Source organism: Eumetopias jubatus, unplaced genomic scaffold (genome assembly GCF_037043125.1).
Source record: "Eumetopias jubatus isolate StellerSeaLion01/CBP00866 unplaced genomic scaffold, mEumJub1_p1.0 scaffold_5, whole genome shotgun sequence".
Classification (NCBI taxonomy): Eukaryota; Metazoa; Chordata; class Mammalia; order Carnivora; family Otariidae; genus Eumetopias; species Eumetopias jubatus.
The window spans coordinates 841,778-846,951 of NW_028274811.1; the positions used below are offsets into that span (position 1 = coordinate 841,778).

At 38.4% G+C, this 5,174-nt stretch overlaps 1 pseudogene; it reads right to left on the reverse strand.

Annotated features, from left to right (window-relative positions):
* Positions 1 to 3,361: 3,361 nt before the first annotated feature.
* Positions 3,362 to 4,676, reverse strand: LOC114201193 (interferon-gamma-inducible GTPase 10-like; annotated as a pseudogene).
* Between the last annotated feature and the right edge of the window lie 498 nt (positions 4,677 to 5,174).

Genomic DNA, 5,174 nt, shown 5'->3' on the forward strand with positions numbered 1-5,174 from the left:
TTAATATCCAAACATATGAGGAACTGATATAACTTAACACCAAAAATCCCCAAATAGCCCAATTAAAAAATAAGTTGAAGACATGCACAGATATTTCCCCAAAGAAGATATATAGATGGCCAACAGACATGAAAAGATGTTCAACATCATAAATCATCAGGGAAACGCAAAACAAAATTACAATGAGATATCTCCTCACACCTTTCAGAAGAGCTAAAATACAAAACAGAAGAAACAACAAGTTATACTGGTGAAGATGTGGAGAAAAGGAACCCTCGCACACTGTTGGCAGGAATGCAAACGTGTGTAGTCATTGTGAAAAATGGTATGGTTGTTCCTCAAATAATTAAACAGAATTACTATATAACTAATAACTCCACTACTGTGTATTTACCCTAAGAAATTGAAAACACTAATTCGAAAAGTATATACACACCCCTAGATTTATTGCATCATTATTTATGTTAGCCAAGATGTGGAAGCAATCCAGGCCTCCATCCAGAGAAGATGTGGTATATTATACGGAATATTATTTAGCCATAAAGATGAAAGAAATTTTGCCATTTTCAAGAACATGGATGGACCTAGAGGGTATTGTACTAAGTGAATTAAGCCAGTCAGAGAAAAAAAAATGCCATATGATTTCACTCATATGTGAAATTTAAGAAACAAAACAAGGAAATAAACAAAGAAAAAAGAAACCAAAAAACAAACAAACAAACCACAGACACATAAATATAAAGAACAACTTGTGTTTGCCAGAGGGAAGGTGGTGGGGGGAGATGGGTGAAATATAGAAGGAGATGAAGAATATACTTATCATGAAGAGCACAGAGTAATGGTTAGAAGTATGGAGTCACTATATTGTACACCTGAAACTTATCTAACACTGTATGTTAACTCTACTGGAATTTTAAAAATTAAAAACTAAAAATAGATGATGATATAGAGAGATGATAGATGATAGATAGATGATAGATAAAGATGATAGATAGATGATAGATGATAGATAAAATCTTGAAATAACCTCTGTTTTCTCAAAGCAAAAATAAGCTTAATTTGTTTCAATTTGCTTTGTATTTCTATAAATGTTGGGTATTTTTACATATCTTTTAAAATATTTGCCTGTTGCAATGTAAAATAAGTTGCATTGGGGTGCCTGGGTAGCTCAGTCATTTAAGGATATGCCTTTGGCTCAGGTCATGATCTCAGGGTCCTTGGATCAAGCCCTGTGTCAGGCTCCCTGCTCAGCGGGGAGTCTGTTTCTCCCTCTCTCTCTGCCCCTCTCCACCCTGTGCATGTGCACTCTCTCTCCCTATAAAAAAAATAAATAAAATCTTTAAAAAATAATAAAATAGGGGCTCGTGGGTGGCTCAGTCGTTAAGCGTCTGCCTTCGGCTCGGGTCATGATCCCAGGGTCCTGGGATCGAGCCCCGCATTGGGCTCCCTGCTTGGCGGGAAGCCTGCTTCTCCCTCCTGCACTCCCCCTGCTTGTGTTGCCTCTCTCACTGTCTCTCTTTCTCTGTCAAATAAATAAATAAAATCTTTTAAAAATTATATTAAATAATTAAGTTAAATTAATAAAATAAAATAAATTGCATTAAGTAAAAATCTACCCCTTACACTGCCTCTCCCCACAGTACATCACTTCCCCAATACATAATTGAATTGTACTACTGAACTTATCTCACATTTAAGTGACGAATATGGGCAAATATATTCTCATATTTTATACTCAGATCATCACTAACATACAATACACATAATTCTCCACCTCACTTTTGGCATTAAACAATGAACAATATATCCTGGAGATGAGAGTATAGCAATATATAGGGTATTAGTCATTCCTTCATATAATTATCAAGTCATTTATTTTGTGGCTGTAACATTTCTTATTGAAGAACATTTCAATTTTGTGTTCTACCATTTCAAATAGTGCTGCAATTAATAACTTTAACCATATATATTTTGGAATTTTTCCCAGCTTTTTTGTTCTTCTCTCCCCCCCCCAGCTTTATTTAAGTGAAACTTAAAGTATACAATGTGGTGATTTGATATATATGTACATATGGTGAAATGATAACTGCAATCGAGTTGATTAATACATCCATCACCTCACATATTTGCCTTTTGTGTGTGTGTGGTGAGCAGGCTTAGGATCTACTGTCCTAGCAAATTTCAACTATTGTTTTTGTATAGTGTTATTACACAGTATTATTAACTATAGTCACCATGCTATACATTCACCTTATAACTGAAAGATGTGCTCTTTCAACAGCATTACACATTACCCCCACTTTCCAACCCCTGCCAGCCACCAATCTACTCTCAATTTCATGGCCCAGATTCTTCAAAGTGAGATCACTGGGGCAAAGTGTAATGTGTGTGTAATTTTCCTAGAGATGGCCTCATATGTCACATTAGGCTAGATCATTTTGTGGGAATACCAACATTGTATGACAGCAACTGTTTTTCTACAGTTTCACCCACAGAATGTCAAACTATGCAATTTCACCCAATCTAATAGGAGATAAATTATATCTTAGTGTACATGACATTTCTTGACATGAATTTGCATTCCCCTTATTAGATGCAGGATTGGATATGTTCAAGTACCTTCTGCATTTTTTTTTTAATTTCCACCTAGATGCACAATCCAGTTGTCTCTTATTCCCTAACCTCTCAAGTTCAGACAGAAAATACTCTAATAGCAACCAAGGGGTGTCTGACCTATAATATGCAAACCTTGGACTATGTTTCCATCTTATACACTTGTCCCTCTCACAAAGTACCCCAGATAAAGTTTTTCCTTAGCTAATGTTTCTCTTTCATTTCCTGTGACACATGTTCAGCTCACCAACTTTTATGTTTTTAAAGGAAATGATAACCCTAGAAAGGACAAGGAGGATATCAGTCAACATGAATTGATCTATTAATTATCACAATTTATGGATTCACAACAGAATGTCAGGAACACAAAAAGTGGACTATGTATACATTTATTTTAAAAAATCATTTTTGAGGACCTACTGTGTGCACAGCCATTTTATTCATAATGTGTCAGTAGAAAGACCAGTGCTGTGGAAGAAGTAACCATCACACAAAGTGTTATACTCCCTACTAAGCAGAAAATTCCAGATTTCTGTCCTTCATTTTCCCAAGAAGGATCATATGAAGGAAGGATTTTTTAGAGCTTATTCTCTCACTGTCAAATAATAGTCACTAAGTTCATGGTTTGTTTAAGAGTGCATTATGGAAATATCTGTGACAATCCCTGAGGGCTGTGGGTCAGGATTGCTTCAGGGGAGCCCTAAGTCAACTTTCCAGGCACCAGTGCCATGCCAGCACCAAGAATAATTCAGGAACTGGCTGTCTCACTTTTCCCATTATAATTCCCAACATCCTTAAGTAGATAGGCTTGTCCAGAGCCCATGGAGTCCTTAAAAATCTCTTCTTTTTTAAGAAGAACTTTCACATCACTCACCACAGTCTCAAGGAAATAATTTTGCAAATAGAAAATCTTTCTAAAGACCAGTGGCAATGGGTTGTCCACTAACAGAGCAGAATTTTTCCACATATCTCAGCAGTTTTTCCCCTAGCAACTCATCATCCTTCTCAAGTGAGAGCAAATGGGGAGACCTAAGTTTTGCCTTGAGTTTCTCCACTGACACGTGCAAGTCCTTGGCCATGATTTCCAGGGATGCATCATCCAGCCCAGAGTAAGACCTGTAAAGGGTTAAAGTCTCCTCCAGCTTCTCCACATCGTTATCACTGATCAAGCCCAGGAAAGGGTTCGGGGTTGATGTTCCAGCCTTCAGGGCCTCCAACCATATCTTCCATCTCAGAGAATCCCTCCTCCAATCAGTGGCAGTCTCCATAACTTTCGGCAAGTATTGCATGAAGATGTGGTGCTTGGGGACTGGGAGCTCCCTCAGAAGGGTGGTCTCCAGGCTTTAGAAATCATAGCCAGACAACTCAAGGCTGGAGACTAAGAAGATCTGAGGATCACTCACATTGGCCTCCTGCAAATGTGTCACATGGTCATTGCAGATCCTTTGCAGGATTTCATGCTTATCAAATGTGTTGGGTTTACTCATTTCTAGGTTATGTAAATAACTGTCTACTTTACTTTGGACAAAATTTTTCTTCATTTTTCTAATTGCTGTAGCCAGATACAGATCATTGTCCTTAAAGCATGTAGCAGAGATGATAATAAAGAAATCATATTCACCAAATTTCATTTTATTTAGATATTTCTGTGGCTGTAAGGTAGTAGTCCTCACACCAGGCAGGTCCCATAATGTTACATTGGGAAACTTTGGGTGTTTGTATGGAGTTCTCTTAAAGGTTGTCTCCACTACCCCAACAGGGGCAGCCCCATCATCCTCGTGACCCACTCTCCACAGGGCATTGGTAAAGCTGGACTTCCCTGTCCCAGACTCCCCAGTCACAGCAATGTTTACTGGGGCATTCTCCATGTCTCTCAATGCATCACTGATTACAGAAACTGCTCTCTGAAGGTCCCACTTCACCACTTGTGATTGAATCAAGGTGATGGTTTCCTGAGAGAGAATTTTTCTTTCCAGCTTGAATTCCTTAAAAAATTTCTCAAAGCTGTAGGCCAAATCACCACCCTTTCTATGAGAGGATATGGAACAGGAAGACTGACCCATGACTGAAGCAGTAGAAGACACTATGGGGAGGAGAGAAGAAGGAAAGAATAAGAATTAGCACAATGAGGGGTGGCTTGGGATATGCTATTATGGACAGGAAGAACCACATTCCTGGCCATAATATTGTAGCCATGTGCCCTTCTCTTTCTTTCCAGGCATTTTTTGAACTTCTGACTAGAAATAGTTTGCCCTTGCTCAGACTCTTCCCTTATCTTGGGAAGCCCTTCTTCCTTAGACACTTTTCATTCTTCCAGACTAACTTCAAAGCCTAATTCTTCTTTCCAAACTTTTCTGCCCACATTATTTTTTCCTTATCTTGCTTCAGTTTTCTTTATCTGTAATGTTATGAAAATAATACTTCTTCTTGGTGGAAATCTAAGAAGACAGCACCAGCATTTACCCCCACACCCTTTCCTGCCTGTGGTGTGAGAGTCTCCAGAAGATCCACTTCTGATAACCTCCAACCTCATGTCATAGACTTTGGTTCTCATATGGGGC